Source organism: Poecilia mexicana, unplaced genomic scaffold (genome assembly GCF_051168715.1).
Source record: "Poecilia mexicana isolate PSO_F unplaced genomic scaffold, ASM5116871v1 scaffold_2, whole genome shotgun sequence".
NCBI classification, from domain to species: domain Eukaryota; kingdom Metazoa; phylum Chordata; class Actinopteri; order Cyprinodontiformes; family Poeciliidae; genus Poecilia; species Poecilia mexicana.
Window position 1 is genome coordinate 1,446,048 of NW_028263371.1, and position 17,069 is coordinate 1,463,116.

The 17,069-nt window shown below is 38.8% G+C and overlaps 1 protein-coding gene across 3 annotated transcripts in view; it reads right to left on the reverse strand.

The window, feature by feature from the left end:
• fat1a (FAT atypical cadherin 1a) overlaps window positions 1-17,069 on the reverse strand; it is a 101,896-nt gene that overhangs the window by 73,481 nt on the left and 11,346 nt on the right. The window lies entirely within an intron of this gene.

The following is a 17,069-nucleotide window of genomic DNA, read 5'->3' on the forward strand; positions in this document are numbered from 1 at the left end:
CAATCAATGGAGAGAGATGTTTGAATGTGACCAGCACCGTTAAAGTGGATTGTTGATCTTTCTTTTGGAAAAGCTAAAAGCAAAGTTCACGTCAGTGAATTTGCTTTTACTTTTGTACTTTTAATCTCTGTCCAACTCCACTTGGGGAAGCACTCATCGGGTGCTCAGCAGGCACATGCTAGCATGGGGACGGATAAGTGTGAGTAGGTGTAGAAAAGACAGAGGACATTTCTCAGAATTTGCTTATACCATTGACAATATGAAACTGGAGCGATTATGACCAAATAGGCAAATTCACAAGTATGTAAATTGCAGGAAAAAAAATTCATGTATTATAAAACCAGAACAGCAGCAAAAAAAAAAAGAGAGGAGAAATTCTGAGTTCCCATAAAAAAGTGCAATATTCTTTAATGTTCCATACATTTTTAACAACATTCACAATGATTTTTGGTAAATAAAAAGTTTTTTTCAGTGACTGCACTTTTTATTTCCTAACATCATTTATTCCATTACCTGTGAAAGACCTACATAACATGTTATGGTTTTTATCTACATTAAACATAGCAACCCTCCAATAAAGATTTGTTCAATTGACAGGAATATTTTCAGGGTGATCACTGATAAGACAAGCACAAATATTACTTCACAACATAATTCCACAACTTTGCCCTAAACGGAACAAGAAAAGTTTGTTTTTCCTATAATAAATTAAAGACAAAGCAGCATGGCATAACGTAAAAAAGTTACTATGGCAACAACAATGCTGCTAGTGGCTTATGAATTTTGGTACTTCTGCAGTTAAAGAAGTTTCCTTTTTGGATGTTTTGCGTCAACCAATATGTAAGTTCATACCAGCCTTTTGCAACATTTGACATCAGTCTAGTGTACGGGAAGTTGTTTCTTTTTACCTCAGTAAATAACATCTACCAGTAGATCACTCAAATATTTTTTGTTATTAGGTTATAATATATTTAATAAATATAATTGGCCCTAAAAGGAAGCCAAAGCCCAATAAATGGAAATGGGTTGTGATATAAGTTTTCCAGGGTCTATACATCTATATAATCTATATATTGTAACAATTTATAGTTTATTAGTTTACTTTGAAAGGTGCTGATTAGATAATATCATCTAATTTGAAAATGTAGAAAGACCATCTGAATTTTTATCACTGTAGTAGAGAATTTTTTTCATTTAAATTTTGAGCAATTTTCCACTGTCACATTTTTTAATCAGGTCAACTAATTACTATCATGTGACTATATATATATATATATATATATATATATATATATATATATATATATATATATATAAAAAAAAAAATTCCCCTCTCACCCTCCGTGGGTGGTCTCTTTCATCCTCTGAGCTCGGGTCCTCTACCAGAGGCCTGGGAGCTTGAGGGTTCTGCGCAGTATCTTGGCTGTGCCTAGAACTGCACATTTCTGGACTGAGATGTCTGATGTTGTTCCTGGGATCTGTTTGAGCCACTGCTCCAGTTTGGGGGTGACTGCCCCGAGGGCCCCGATGACCACAGGCACCACTGTGGTCTTCACCTTCCAGGCCTTCTCCAGTTCCTCTCTGAGGCCCTGGTATTTCTCCAGTTTCTCATGCTCCTTTTTCCTGATGTTGTGGTCACTTGGTATTGCTACATCCACCACAACGGCTTTCCTCTGTTCTTTATCCACCACCACAATGTCCGGTTGGTTCGCCATTACCATCTTGTCTGTCTGGATCTGGAAGTCCCACAGGATCTTAGCTCGGTCATTCTCCACCACCTTTGGGGGTGTCCCCCATTTTGACCTCGGGGCTTCCAGTCCATATTCTGCACAGATGTTCCTGTACACTATGCCCGCCACTTGGTTATGTCGTTCCATGTACGCTTTCCCTGCCAGCATCTTGCACCCTGCTGTTATGTGCTGGACTGTCTCAGAGGCCTCCTTGCACAACCTACACCTTGGGTCTTGTCTGGTGTGGTAGATCTGAGCTTCTATTGCTCTGGTGTTTAGGGCCTGTTCCTGGGCGGCCAGGATGAGGGCCTCCGTGCTGTCCTTGAGTCCAGCTTTCTCCAGCCATTGGTAGGATTTCCTGATATCAGCCACTTCAGTTATTTGTCGGTGGTACATCCCATGCAGGGGCTTGTCTTCCCATGATGGTTCCTCCAGCACCTCGTCCTCTGTTCCCCATTGCCTGAGACATTCGCTGAGCACATCGTCCGTTGAGGCTTTGTCCTTGGTGTATTTATGGATCTTGGATGTCTCATCCTGGACAGTGGCTCTCACACTCACTAGTCCTCTGCCTCCTTCCTTACGGCTCGTGTACAGTCTCAGGGTGCTGGATTTGGGGTGGAACCCTCCATGCATGGTTAGTAGCTTCCGAGTCTTAACATCCGTGGCCTTCATCTCTTCCATTGGCCAGCTAATTATTCCGGCAGGGTATCTGATTACTGGTAAGGCATAGCTGTTTATTGCACGGATCTTGTTCTTGCCATTGAGCTGGCTTCTCAGGACTTGCCTTATTCGTTGGAGGTATTTGGCTGTGGCTCCTTTCCTTGTGACCTCATCGAGGTTGCCATTTGCTTGTGGTATTCCCAGGTACTTGTAGCTGTGCTCTATGTCTGCTATCGTTCCCTCTGGGAGTGAGACCCCTTCTGTGCGGACGACCTTCCCTCTCTTTGTAACCATCCGGCCACACTTCTCTAGTCCGAATGACATCCCAATGTCAGTGCTGTAGATCCTGGTGGTGTGGATCAGTGAGTCGATGTCTCGCTCGCTCTTGGCGTACAGCTTGATGTCATCCATGTAGAGGAGGTGACTGATTGTGGCCCCATTCTTAAGTCGGTATCCGTAGCCAGTCTTGTTGATGATTTGGCTGAGGGGGTTCAGGCCTATGCAGAACAGCAGTGGGGACAGAGCATCTCCTTGGTATATGCCACATTTGATGGACACTTGTGCAAGTGGTTTGCAGTTGGCTTCAAGGGTGGTTTTCCACAGCCCCATCGAGTTTGCAATGAAGGCTCTTAGAGTCCTATTGATGTTGTACATCTCTAAGCATTCAATGATCCAGGTGTGTGGCATTGAGTCATAGGCTTTCTTGTAATCAATCCAAGCGGTGCACAGGTTGGTGTGTCGGGTTTTGCAGTCTCGGGCGACTGTGTGGTCTACAAGGAGTTGGTGTTTGGCTCCTCTACTATTTATGCCGATGCCCTTCTGTGCCGTGCTCATGTATTTATCCATGTGTCCGCTTATCTTAGCCGCTATGATGCCTGACATGAGCTTCCATGTTGTAGAGAGACAGGTTATTGGCCGATAGTTGGATGGGACTGAACCCTTTGATGGATCCTTCTGGATCAGGATTGTGCGCCCTTCAGTTAACCATTCAGGGTGAGTCCCATTCTGTAGCAGCTGGTTCAGTTGAGCTGCCAGTCGCTCATGGAGGGCAGTGAGTTTCTTTAGCCAGTAGGCATGGATCATGTCAGACCCTGGTGCTGTCCAGTTTTTCATACCCGAGACTCTTTCTTGGACATCTGCCACAGTGATGGTTACCGGGGCTTGTTCAGGGAGGTTGCTGTGGTCCTCTCGTAGATATATATATATATATATATATATATATATATATATATATATATATATATATATATATATATATATATATATATATATACAGGTGCTGGTCATAAAATTAGAATATTGTGATAAAGTTCATTATTTTCCATAATGTCATGATAAAAATTAAATTGTCATATATTTTAGATTCATTGCACACCAACTGAAATATTTCAGGTCTTTTATTGTTTTAATTTTGATGATTTTGGCAAACAGCTCATGAAAACCCAAAATCCCTGTCTCAAAAAATTAGAATATTATGAAAAGGTTCTCTGAACGAGCAATAAAAATAATCATCTGAATCAACAAAGTAACTCTAAACACCTGAAAAAGATTCCTGAGGCCTTTAAAAACTCCCAACCTGGTTCGTTACTCAAAACCGCAGTCATGGGTCAGATTGCTGACCTGACTGCTGTCCAGAAGGACATCACTGACATCCTCAAGCAAGAGGGTGAGAAACAGAAAGAAATTTCTGAACGAATCGGCTGTTTGCAGAGTGTTATATCAAGGCACCTCAGTGGGAAGTCAGTAGGAAGGAAAAAGTGTGGCAGAAAACGCTACACAACGAGAAGAAGTGACCGGACCCTGAGGAAGATTGTGGAGAAGGGCCGATTCCAGACCTTGGGGGAAGCAGTGGACTGAGTCTGGAGTAGAAACATCCAGAGCCACTGTGCACAGGCGTGTGCAGGAAATGGGCTACAGGTGCCGCATTCCCCAGGTCAAAGGTCAAGCCACTTTTGAACCAGAAACAGCGGCAGAAGCGCCTGACCTGGGCTACAGAGAAGCAGCACTTTGGACCACTGTACTTTTTTTGGATGAAAGCAAACTTTGCATGTCATTCGGAGATCAAAGTGCCAGACTCTGGAGGAAGACTGGGGAGAAGGAAATGCCAAAATGCCAGAAGTCCAGTGTCAAGTACCCACAGTCAGTGATGGTCTGGGTGCCATGTCAGCTGCTGGTGTTGGTCCACTGGGTTTTATCAAGGGAAAGGTCAATGCAGCAGCTATCAGGAGATTTTGGAGCACTTCATGCTTCCATCTGCTGAAAAGTTTTATGGAGATGAAAATTTAATTTGGTCTGGAATCGGCCCTTCTCCACAATCTTCCTCAGGGTCCGGTCACCTCTTCTCGTTGTGTAGCGTTTTCTGCCACACTTTTTCCTTCCTACTGACTTCCCACTGAGGTGCCTTGATATAACACTCTGCAAACAGCCGATTCGTTCAGAAATTTCTTTCTGTTTCTCACCCTCTTGCTTGAGGATGTCAGTGATGGCCTTCTGGACAGCAGTCAGGTCAGCAGTCTGACCCATGATTGCGGTTTTGAGTAATGAACCAGGCTGGGAGTTTTTAAAGGCCTCAGGAATCTTTTTCAGGTGTTTAGAGTTACTTTGTTGATTCAGATGATTATTTTTATTGCTCGTTCAGAGAACCTTTTCATAATATTCTAATATTTTGAGACAGGGATTTTGGGTTTTCATGAGCTGTTTGCCAAAATCATCAAAATTAAAACAATAAAAGACCTGAAATATTTCAGTTGGTGTGCAATGAATCTAAAATATATGACAATTTAATTTTTATCATGACATTATGGAAAATAATGAACTTTATCACAATATTCTAATTTTATGACCAGCACCTGTATATATATATATATATATATATATATATATATATATATATATATATATATATAATAAAGTGAGTCAGGTCTCAGTGAGCATAAACCTCTGCAGAGGTTAAACTGATAAAATGTTATTTTCCATCCTTGGGAAACGCAGCACCACATGCAAAGCTCTTAAATTACTGAAAAACTATCACTATTATTACAAAGGTTTATTACCCAGATAACATTGAACTTGAAGGTCTCCATTTTTTTTCAACAAAGACAAAGTACAGTCATGAAGGCATAATAAAATTTCTATTATATCTGCAAGACAATGGAGGCCCTGTCAGTGTTCCTTTAAAGGCCTTTGTTAGTCAAAGCACTTGAATAACCTCCATAAATTGCAAAAGAAATTTATGGTTGTGTTTGAGTGAGCTGTTATCTGAGGCTAATAAAAATGAATCCTGCTATGGGAGAGTATTGTTAGCAGATATGTGTTTTTCAATTTCAGTTGCTGGGTTTTGTCCATTAGGACCTTTCCAGTCACTGGTGGCTTAGATAAGGAGCCTCCAGAAGACCATAAAAAACACATTTCCGATAGCTTACAAAGAGCATCTCAATTGTGCTCCGGCCTTTGTTTGCCCACTACAACTTACGGAAATGAAATGTGATGCACACAAACTTTAAGCCGTTGGTAATGGATATTTTTAAAGAGATATACTCCACATGACATGTCACAAAATTCTGAAATTTATCTCATGAGAGGAATAAGGCTCATTTATTCTACGGAGCTGCTTCAATTTATCTTTCCCACGTTTAGTCCTGCTATCCTATCTCATCATCAGTCATCATTATGGTTCTCTCAAAAAAGGGATGCAAGACAAAATGTAGCCAGGCAAAAAGAGTCAGCTCAAAAGAAATAAAATAAAATAACTGCCATAATGTTAAGAGCACCTTGGCAACGATAGGAAGTGCCAGCACAACCATCATGCAAATGAGAAGACTCTGTACACAAAGTTTTCTTAAAGCCCTGGTGTCGATCATGCATTCTTTCAACACTTTTCATGAGCTGTTAAAAGCAATCTAATTCTAATTAAAAAACATCACTTTTATAATTAAATAAACATCAATCCACTTTAAAACAAAAAAAAAGATCTAAAATGCAGGAAGATTACTATAGTCTAGAAGATTACAGAGTAGTATAGTTTTGTAATTGTATGGCATGTGACTCATATCTTAACACTGCAACCTCATATATGGATCTACACCCTTTATAAGAAAAGCAAAGACTTGTAAGAGATAAGCTGCTGTCACTTTGGTTCTTAAATTATAATTTTCTATTCACAAATATATTTTTGTTTTTTACCCATACTTACTGACATTTACCTAAAAGTTTGATGGTCTAAACAGTTAATGAGTGACTGAATTGTGGCTAACACGGCCGTCACGTTTTCCCTAGAAAAAGTTGATGAGATTCACAGAAACAGTGATTCCTTTGTAGCTTCTGACATTTTCGTTTTCTCCATCCTCATGTTAGTGACAATGAAAATAGCTGACAGTGAGTCTTGTTTCCACCATAGCAACATACACAATGGAAAGTATTATTGTGAGCTGGTAAACCGTCAAGTTCAAGATGAAGATCAGTTGGCAGCAAATTCTCCTGTGCTGTTCATCAGCACAGATAGAGCAACTGCATAGGGTATAATGACATTAAGGAATGTAGGGTAGAAGTAAATAAATACTGTCACAGAATGTTTTTGACACGTCTAAAACATCTATCGAATCCTGGCTTAGCCACTCAAAGCTGATAATAGTGTGATCATGGCTATGCAGTATTTGAAGTAAGACAGAACATTAAATGGATTCCAACATAAAAGTGAAAAAGTCAGTTTACATGTTAATAAGAAAGACATGAGTAGAAAAAAATATGAAAAAAAACATCTACCAGGTGAAGATGTGAATTTGCATTAGTGAGTACAATTAGCTTGTGAGCTCAGTGATTTAAGTGACAGACAATGGTGTTGTGAAATACTTTTACTTTTACAACAGATCAGTTTTTGCTTACAAAATGTCAAAATACAAATGATCACTTAATCCTGAACTTCCAACAATTAGAAGGTGACTTTTGTCATTTGATTGCATTTTTTTTTTAGGAATCCCAAGATTATTTTTTTTCTTGTTCACACACATTTAATGGAGTAAATAATGAGGAAGGCAAAAGCACATATTGAAATCTATCCGCAACTCCTTCTGGAGGGAACAGTCTTTAACAAAGCGGATGAAAGATGAATCTGAAGAATTTAGTTGTCACACCCTTCCCATATACTAACCTACCCAGTAAGGCATGAACAAAACCTGCCTTAAGGCCACAAGGAAAAAGAAACAGGCCACGCAAAAGCCTCTGCCAAGACTGCCTTCCGCTTTTTTTCCCTTCTCTTTTCTTTTCCCTCTGGCTTTGTTCTTCAAAGCTACTTGAGCGCAGCGGCGGTGCCGTTGAGACCTCAGACAGCCAGCAGATTTTTCAGCTATCAGTACCAGCAGGTATTTTACGACTGTGTGTACACAGTCTGCCGTTTATTCAATAAAAACTCAACAGTCTATTATTTTAATGCAGTGGTATTTGTTTTGAATACGGCGCTTTCCTTTCGATGCTTGTTGAATGTCAGGAGCTGGACAGTAAAGAAAAATTCAAGTAAATAACCCCCCCGCCCCCCCCAGCTGCACAGTAAAGAAAAATTCAAAATTTAGTCCATGCTCAGTGCAATATGAGTGAGTTCCTGAGCTGCAAGACATAAGTGGACATGTAGCTCGCCGCTCACTGAGGGGCTTAAGACGGTAAATGAGCTTTCTTTGAGCCACGTCAGTTCATTCTGCTCACCTCTACCCCACATTCCTGTGCCCTCTCAGGCCTCCAGCTCACATGCTTGCATAAACTTTCTCAGTATCGCGCCACCCCCCCCTAGCCCCCTTCCCAAAGCCTTGGCAAAATGTTTCAAATTCCTCTACCTCGTTGTTGAGCCTAGTGTAATAGAAGGACTCCTAAACTTAGTGTCTTATTACCCTGCAGCTTGGTTTTCACATCACCCCCAAGTTCCCAGATATCTGCGGGTCATATCTGAGTTTTAAGGATTTGAAACCAGCAAATACCTAACATGGGTGAAAAATTCAAGGATCTGAAGAATGTTCCAAGATTCTTCTGTGATGTTAAATATGAAAAATATCATCTAAAGCAAAGACTTTACGCTTAAGGGAAAGCTTTTTTAATGTGATTATTTTAGGGCTTGTTCACATAGAACTGATCTTCTCTGAAGTTCTTCCCAATACATTTTGCTTATATTTAAGAAATTATTGCGATAAAAAAATGATATTGTCATTTTGAGACCATTTTCAACTACTACTAATAATAACAATAACGGCATATTAAAGCAAGTACACCCTGTCAAAGATTTCTAAATGGCATTTAACACTGGAATAGGAAAACATTTTAAATATCCAAATTAAAACAAATAAACAACTGAAACAACAATAATTAAAATGGATTTTGAAGTCTCAGATAATAAAATTGCATTTTGAATAATAATAATCTTTCAGCTTAGACAGAGAAAATGGGCAAAAGTGTCAGGTAGTGCAAACTAACTACTCTATACTTTGTAATAGGTGTCAAATGTTTACAGCATTTCTCAAATGCCTGCTTCTTTTAACATTCAATTAAAGTGGAACATCTCTTTAATGACTGTTATCCAAATGGAAATGATCATGTTCATTTTAATTTATAATACAATTCATTGATTTATTGCTCACTGTGACAGGCTTACTCCAAGTCACAACATAATTTCAATTAAAGCTGCACAATACATTTAATCACAACTGTCAGTGCAGTATCAATGTGTGCATAATCACAAAGAGTTCCTTGAAAGAGGTATTAGGTCAGCTATTATATTTCAGATCCTGTCCAATAAAATCCTGCCTGCCAATAAAATATTTGACCAGTTGGATGGATTCACTTTTTAACCACGTCTGATTTAAACGTTAGCATCTCATTGCTTCAGGGAGAATATTGTCATCATGCAACATTCAATAGTAAGTTTAATAAATTGTGTTTTCCTAATATCATTCCACCCTATTTTTATTTATTTTTTTTTTTACAAAAGTCTCTGTCTACAAAAACAGTAAAACTGTGATGGGTTTGGGGTCAAAGGTCAGGTAAAAGGTGGGAAGGATGACATCAAAGGTTTGTTCTGAATAGATCATCACCAAAATGATAACATTGTGAATTGTCCGATCTGGAATTATTTTTGAAACATGATTATTCTTTCTGTATCAACTAAATGTTGAAGCAAAAGAATATTTGCATATTGACACGGTGGTTTCCATGTGTATATCTCCTTAGTTGTACTGAGGCCAAAAATCCCCCCTGACTGGGATTTTCTCTAAATCCTGTTTCATAATGTAGATTTGAAGTTTCTCCAGGCCCAAGTTAGAGCGGCTATGCCATCAAGTCCCCTCTATATCCTCCTACACATTTCTTCCTTTCTTGCTTTTTTGTCACACTTGAATGTTTCGGTTCATCACACATATTTGAACATGACACAACCAAAATCTGAAAAATTATAAAGGGGAATATAAGCTTTCAAATCTCATCTGGCACCATGTTAAAGTAAATGTGCCTCTTTGTTAAATCACAAATGACCTGTGATTAAGTGGTTTATTTTCACTTTCACAACCACACAATCAGGTCCAATTCTATGACTGCAAAATCAAATAATAATGTGACCAGATCCTGTCTGATAATATCAAGGAGGCTATGAGATCTTAAAAAACAATCATGTCCTGATTTAAAGTGATCCAATGACAAAGGAGAAACAAAGTCATTGGCATCCAGCAAACTGGAAATAGTTACGGAACTCCAGCAAATCAGATCAGCTGTGTTTCCATTACAAATTAACGCAAAATGTTGTCAATATCCTGTTAATGTAAAGAAAAAAAAATTTAAAAAACTCTTTCGCAATTGTGTTTTCATTAAACAATGCAATTAAAGTCATGCGTGAGTTTGTTTGCTTGATAAGTCGTTAAAAGACGTGCGAGCCGTCATCCTCCAACAATTTCCTGTTGTCGTCTTCTTCATGGTTTACCCCAGTGGCAACGTACGTCTCGTTGTTGATCATGTGACTAGTGTGATGAGAAACATAAAACTATTTCGATATGGCCAAAAAAACCACCACATCTTAACACCAAAACTTTTCATCAAAAAACTAATTTTCTCAAAATTGGCGTTTCCATTAAGCAAATGTACTTTTGAAATGTCAAATTGGGCCAACATTAGTCAATGGAATAACAGACACGGTACAGTGTATGCCAGGTATTAGTGAGGGAGCAAATACTCTAAGTCACTTGCAAAAGATACGAGTAAACAACAACGACTTTCTGTGCTTGTTAAGGAAGACCAACTTAAACAAATTTAGCACAGCTGACTCCATCAAATTATGTCTTTTTCCAGTATATATGACTGCAGAACATTTTTAGTGAAGATGAAATTCTACTCTAAGGGATTGTTTTTTAGACTTGCTTGTAAGCCTTTTTGCATCCAGATTTCCCTCCCATTTCATCCTCTGTCCAGAACAAACCCTCTCAGTCATCCCTCCTCTCTTCCTGAAGGTGCTGAGCTGATGAAACTTTCATTCCAAGTGGCCGGTGAGCCATGGGATTCTCTCTAAATTAAGTCTGCCGATTCCCTCCCACTTCTGTTCAGTGGCAGATTCAGTCAACAGGTTAACAATCATTAATTCGATTTTTGACTTTATACTGAAGCTACACTAAGCAGATCAAATGCTCCGCTAGTAAACCTGAACTGCTGGACATTACTCCACCATAAGCAGCATTTATGTGAGTAACATGACTGGCATGTGTTGGTCTGGTCCGGTTGCAGGGCACAGAAAGGTCAGAATATTGGGATTGGTCAAAGAGATAATCTGACAGATGATGAAGAGACGTATAAAACCGTGTCTCTCAAATCTCTCTCTGCATACCAGACAAAGTACTACAGCCTTTAGAATCAGTGAGCCATTTCTACTTCATGCATGACCAGGCACTGTTCAATGTGACAAAAACCGGCTGTCAGCAGCTAACTTATAGAAATGTTGGGTTTATTTTTTTTAGAAAAGTATTCAGTGGCAAGTCTTAGGGGGTTCATAAACTAGTTGGGGCCAGTATAGGTTCCTTACATGAACAGTCATGGAAATTCTGAAATATATAATCCCACAAGAGCATGATAATCATTAGTTTGTAGACTTAAGTAAGCCAAGATAAAAAAAAGAAAAGCATTGATAGACATCTGCAATAAAATGACTGAATGGATTTTCCATATTAAAGAATGTCTTTAATTCCACTTGAGATAGCGTTGGAGATTTAGTTGAAAACACAAAGCTTCCATTGTTAATGCAACCCTGGTAAATCTGCTTTGGAAAGAAAAAGTCTGAGTAACAGAAAATCACTGCCGTATTTCATAGTGGCTTTAACTGTACGCCTCTTAGCCCTGCAAACTGCCAGCCTGCATGCAAAAATCACATAGTCTTAAGTTTTTTTGTCTACCTTCTGATGCAAATATCTTAGCATACTTGAAATAAGACAAAACTAACTTACAAGTAACTATTAGGACCTTGTTTTTAGTGAATAATTGCTTAATACTGTTTTTTTTAAAAAGTACTAGAATCACTGGCAGATTATTTCACTTATGGGAAAAATGTCTTGTTATAGTGAAATAATCTGCCAGTGGAGCTTTTTCTTTTTAATGAGTGTTAAGAAATGATTTACTTAAAACAAGCTCTTATACTTTGCTGAAAAGTTACTTGTTAGTTTTGTCTTATTTCAAGGGTACTAAGATATTTGCACTAGAAACTAAACCAAAAATACTTTAGAAGATTTTGTCTCCTTGAAAATCTTCTAAAGTATTTTTTTGGTTAAGTAACAACCTGAGATGTTGTTCCTCTGGTAACAACATCTCAGTTATGTTATTTTCTGAGGATTGCTTTTCACTCCCAACACAACACTAACGTCTCTAACTGCACGGAGCAGTCTCTATTGATTTGTTTCTCTATAAATACCCGTCTCTATTATCATTGCATTACATGAAATGTAACCTTTCCACCAACACCATACAATTACATAGTTTCTCGGAAGAATAATTCATTATGTCCAATCCATCAACCAATCTGCACACAAAACACAGAAAATCCCCAAAACACAAAAAACACCAGTGTTATGAAACTTTTTATAACAGACATGTTTGATGTCTGCAGGTTGCTGCCAACGCCAAAAGCAGTAACAGGACTCAATCACTTCAACACAGCCCCAAAAGTGTAATTATAGAGACACACGTTTTTAAATTTGTACTTTGTTTTCCCTGTGTATTTAACAAATGTAGAGCCTGTTATTTAGTTCATTTTAGAGATGGTGGTTTGATTATTGCTTCCGTCTCATGGAAGAAAGCTAAATATGTTAATCAAACATGTCAAATTTACAGATGAACCTATTGACTAAAGATTGGACAATCCAACCATTTTTTTACTAATTATTCTCACACTGTAATATTGATTTATTAATTTATATCTAACTTAAACAAGCCTTACATCACTAATTTCAATAAATGATTACTCTTAAAATGAAGCACCAGTATTATTATTGCTGCTTGAAAAGATGACTAAAAAGCTGTGGAATAATTGAATATCTTTTGTTGCAGAATAAAAAAATAAAATGCAAACGTAAAATGTGAATGCATTTGTTCTCATTGATTGACATTTTCTGGCTGATTACTGATCTTTAAAAAGCCTGAAATGCCAACTCTGATTTTGAGAGATGCCAAATTTTTTTGTCTGAAAGGTCAATAAATATAACAAGGTTGCTAAGAACATGTCATTCAGCTCACACGTATATGGGTTTATCTATTTTTAGCTGCTTGTCTAAACTTGCCCGTCTTGAGACTATGAAAAAGAAACTACAGCCATGAAGAAAAAGGCTGAGCACGTGACAATCTATACGTTTAAGAAGATGTTCTTTTAAATCTATAATTATTTAGCGTATTCATGCAGTTCAGTGGTGAATGTCAACATGGCAGTAAATTAACACATAATGAGGCACATCATGTGCTGCAGGCAGCACCATGTTTCTTTAAAAAGATTTAATGGACTGAAAGTCCAACATACTTCTAACAGGAGAAAGTGTGTTATTCATTTAGCAACCTAGAATCAACTTTGTCCCACCGCACATTCCTGGTTCCATCTCCACGGTAACAGCAGTCGAGCGATGACTCTTTGGAGTCATGTGCCACTTTGGAGCCCAACATTTATCTCCGATAAATGGAAGATGAGGGACAGAGGGCGACGGTTCAGAGTTTTAAACACCGAGCTGATGCACGAGAAGCGACTTGTTTTCTGAGGAAAGAAGTCCGTACAACACGGAGTGCTTGAAAATAAAGCAGAAAGAGGTCATTTTATGTTGAAATTCCTCATTACCTGTCAAACTGTTTTAGTTTGCTCTCACAAAGAAAGTTTTTGTGGTGCAGGCTGCGAACAGCTTCAAGTGAAAGGCCAATGCATATTTTATCCAGGAAGAAAGGGCAGTGCGTGCATTATACAGCCAGCATCTGCTTCTCATGTACAATGAGCGCTCTCTGCACGGGTCACTCTGTTCACTCAATGATTTCACTTCGAGCCGGGACACAACAGCTTTGATTACATTTTCAGAGTAAGTTCTCATCACCGCAGCATTTGTTTGCCCTTTTCCTGCGTGAGAATAGTGCAGCGAAGGAAAAGCAACAGCTACAAAGCAGAACCCAGGGCGTCACAGAACATTTTAAACTGTATCTCAAACCAAAACATCACTAGTGAAATCTGTGAGCAGAGCTTAAGGTGAAGGATTAAGAATTGACAAGTTAATCCTGAATTTTTTGAAATGTGTTTATGTTGTTTGCAGACTTTGCAGCTGCATCTGCCTCACAATTACTCGATATGCAACTTGGCCCGTTATTTATTTATTTGGGACTTACTCGTAGCTATGTGACCTTTTAATTAATTGGAGTTCAGCTCCTCAGAAAGCAAAAACTCTCTTTCATGTTCCACAGATGGAAAAAAGAAGAGGTCTTCTCCTTACGTGGCACCTCTTTAGTCTTTTCCCTGCACTCTGTCCTTTATGTAGGTTTCATTCTTGATGCTTACATCAGCTCGTCTTACTGCACTCAGAGCTAAATGTTCTAAATTTGAAAGCTGTTCTAAGACAAAAACGATTTACTAAATGACTAGAGGTAAACGTACAAATGAGCAGACGATTACTCACTGGAATTAAAAGTCTTTATCAGTGGATTGTTGACTGATTTAAGGTGTGTCAAAATGAATCAGGCATGCTTTGAGGAGTGGGGGCTTGTCCGGGTTCTACAAGATAAGCATTCTTTTATTGCTAGCTGTATGGAGCCGTTCTGTTTCCAATGAGACACCACATCAGAACGGAATTTAATCCAACTTTATGTAGTACAAAGGTACACAACAGTGACCCGCCACCACCTGTTGCTGTGCACTTCCTCCCAGATATCTGAAAGAAAGCTATGGAAAAAATTTTGATTGCCTTTTTAGGTACATTTCTGTACATGATGTCCTGAAGTCTAGGGTACACCTTACAGCTGCAGTAAGTTATAAAAACAAAAAACTTTTTTTTTTCTAAAACTGCCACCACATCCTGACAGTATGAGATAGTATGTGGGAAAAAAAGAAAAAAAGAAAATTGGCTCATTGGCTTCCTCCCACTGCCATTTGCAGAAATACTCCAGTCTGTCAGAAACAACCAATCAGAGTCATGAGGAGGGTCTTAGCTCTAGCAATCACCTTCATGTATGTGCTGCTCACACACTCTCCCTTGCTCTCTGCTTTGCCACAGCTATTTCATTACATTTGAGTCTGCCGTGAATGCTCAGGCTACTTAGCATGTCCACTGGTGGCAGCAGACAAACAGTTTTCTTGTAATGTTTGGTTGTTTCTCTGCTATTAGCACAATGAGCAGCACATACACAACTGTGAGTGACATCACCAAGACCCTCCTTCTGCCTCCGATTATTTTTTCCTGACCATTTTGTCTAGTCTACAGATAGCAGCAGCACAACAGGGAGAAGGCAGAGGAGTTCCTTTTTTCCACAGATTATCTGTTTTGTGTCGTACTGCCAGGACACAGTGACAGTTTTAGCAAATACATAAAAAACATTTTTTACATAAGTTACATTTCGCAGCTTTACATACAAGAAATGATTTGTTGAGTCACAGAGCAATGACAGGATGACGAACGAGACTCTAGTTCTTCCTCGCCTCAGTTATCTCCCTCAACCAATGCAGCAGCTGACACTCTGTTATAGGGCTGAAACGATTCCTCGAATGGTTCGAGTACCTCGATTACTAAAATTCCTCGAGGAAAATTTACCTGCCTCGAAGCTTCGTTAATTTATGTTTTATTAGTTAGCGCACCGTGTTCCGGCCGGGACTTCATTTGCGTTGCGCGGAGCTCTCACTTCCGCCTCTGAGTTGTTGACAAAAGCTAAGTCTCAGCGGCATAAAGTCCAATCTCCAAGATTGGCCCGTGGGGATTTTATTGATTGATGATAATGCCCGACTTTTTATCGTTTTTGGGGAACCATTAAGCATCCTTAAAATGACTGGGGGAATGCCTGGAGTACGGCAGCATTTCTCCTCCGGGGCTGCTGGTTGAAAGCGAACGGTGGGAAGAGCGCTGAGGTGAGCCGATAGACTGAACAGGGCGGGCGGCTGAGTAGCTGATGCTTACCGTGTAAATGTAGCTTTACCGACGAACCGCACAATAAATTTCATATCCCGGTCTGAAGAAACGGGTGGCGGAGCGCATCGTACATGGCTGGTAGATGAGTTTCTGAGTGTGACCAGTGAAGGTGTCGTAAATATCCCGTATTGCTTCCCCCCGTGTTCGTCCCCCGGTCTAACGGTTCGTCAGTCCGCTGGTCTATTTTCTCCCCTCCACCCCATCTTACGTTCGTTCATTCGCCCTCTCCTCCCACTCCAGGCGGCATTTCCCGTATTTTCAAACCCAAAGCGTGACAGGTTAGGTGGCAAGGTGAGTTTAATTAATCTATTAAACTCACTGAAGATGAATACATAAACTAAAAGCTGGATTGTAGACATTTTTTATAAGCACATTTGTGAGCCTGCCTCTTTGTTATTAAATTCAATATAATTTCAGATTTTTCTATAACTTTTCTTCTGGTTAACTTAGAAAGTGAGCTATTATTGTTACAGGTTAGTTTTCTAAACTACAAAAAAGCAACTGTTAGGGATGCTCAAATATGAAAAATTGGACTGATATTGATATCTGATAGTAACACCGGTATTATGCCAGATTTACCAATATTTCATTTTATTTTATTTTTTTATCCGATTACTCGATTAATCATAAGAATAATCGATAGATTACTCGATTACTAAAATATTCGTTTACAACAGCCCTACTCTGTTAGTCAGTCTTTAATGTTAAAGCATTTTTCATATCTAACCAGGGCAACACAAAGAACTTCAAATGATGTAAAAACAAAGCATTAGATATTAAACTAAATGTAATGTGGATATAAAAATTCCAGGCACAATTAGACATAAAATTTCTCAGAAACATGGGCTGTAAAATTAAAAAAAGATTACAACTGAGTAATAGATAATAAAAACTTTAAGTACAATATAACAGTTAAAAGTAGTTACTTTTAACAAATGTTAAAAGTTCAACTTTATTAAGTTTAAGAAACTAACTGGGTCAATTATGAGGTCAATCTAATATTAATCTCTTTGCTTCCCGCTTTTGGGAATTTTAT